The sequence below is a fragment of the Mus caroli genome, unplaced genomic scaffold (assembly GCF_978045245.1).
Source record: "Mus caroli unplaced genomic scaffold, Mus_caroli_1 scaffold_477, whole genome shotgun sequence".
In the NCBI taxonomy this organism is placed as follows: Eukaryota; Metazoa; Chordata; class Mammalia; order Rodentia; family Muridae; genus Mus; species Mus caroli.
Window position 1 is genome coordinate 41,567 of NW_028227732.1, and position 1,774 is coordinate 43,340.

The following is a 1,774-nucleotide window of genomic DNA, read 5'->3' on the forward strand; positions in this document are numbered from 1 at the left end:
AAACTTGAAAAACGTCATAAATGAGAAAATCACACTGCAGGACCCAGAATATGCCGAGAAACACTGAAAAAAAGTGAAAATTAAAAATTCACACTGTCGGACCCAGAATATGGCGATAAACCATGAAAAAAGTGGAAAATTAAAAATTCACACTGTATTAACCAGAATATGGGAAGAAATACATAAAAACATAGAAAATTAAAATTCATAGAAAAGGACCTGGAATATGGCAAGAAAACCTGAAAAACGTGGAAATGAGAAAATCACACTGTAGGACCCCAGAATATGATGAAAAACCATGAAAAACGAGGAAAATTAAAAATTCACACTGAAGGACCCGGAATATTGGGAGAAAACCTAAAAAAACGAGGAAAATTTAAATCTCACACAGAAGGACCCAGAATATGGCGAGAAAACCTGAAAAAAGTAGAAAATTAAAAATTCACAATGAAGGACCCCGAATATGGGGAGAAAACCTGAAAAAGGTTGAAAATGAGAATAATCGCACTGTAGGACCCAGAACTGGGAAAAAACTTGAAAAACGTCATAAATGAGAAAATCACACTGTAGGACCCAGAATATGGCGAGAAACCCTGAAAAACGTGGAAAATTAAAATACACGCTGTAGGACCCAGAATATGGCGAGAAACCCTGAAAAAAGTTTAAATTAAAAATTCACACTGTATTAACCAGAATATGGCAAGAAATATTTAAAAAAAAGTGGAAAATTAAAAATTCAAAGAAAAGGACCTGGAATATGGCAAGAAAACCTGAAAAATGTGGAAATGAGAAAATCACACTGTAGGACCCCAGAATATGATGAAAAACATGAAAAACATGGAAAATTAAAAATGCACACTGAAGGAGCCAGAATATGGCGAGAAAACCTAAAAAACGAGGAAAATTAAAAACTCACACTGAAGGACCCAGAATATGGCGAGAAAACCTGAAAAAAGTAGAAAATTAAAAATTCACACTGAAGGACCCCGAATATGTGGAGAAAACCTGAAAAAGGTTGAAAATGAGAATAATCACACTGTAGGACCCAGAATTGGGAAAAAACTTGAAAAACGTCATAAATGAGAAAATCACACTGGAGAAACCAGAATATGCCTAGAAACACTGAAAAAAAGTGAAAATTAAAATTTACACCTTCTGACCCAGAATATTGCGATAAACCATGAAAAAAGTGGAAAATTAAAAATTCACACTGTATTAACCAGAATATGGCCAGAAATACCAAAAAAACATAGAAAATTAAAAATTCAGAGAAAAGGACCTGGAATATGGCAAGAAAACCTGATAAACATGGAAATGAGAAAATCACACTGTAAGACCACAGAATATGATGAAAAAAACTGAAAAACGTGGAAAATTAAAAATTCACACTGAAGGACCCAGAATATGGCGAGAAAACCTAAAAACGAGGAAAATTAAAATCTCACACTGTAGGACCCAGAATATGGCGAGAAACCCTGAAAAACGTGGAAAATTAAAATACACGCTGTAGGACCCAGAATATCGCGAGAAACCCTGAAAAAAGTAGAAAATTAAAAACTCACACGGAAGGACACCAAATATTTTGAGAAAACCTGAAAAAGGTGGAAAATGAGCAAATCACACTGTAGGACCCAGAAATACAAGAAAACTTGAAAAATGACGAAAATGAGAATTTTACACTGCAGGACCCAGAATATGCTGAGAAACCCTTAAAAAAGTGAAAATTAAAAATTCAAACTGTCGGACCCAGAATATGGCGATAAACCATGAAAAA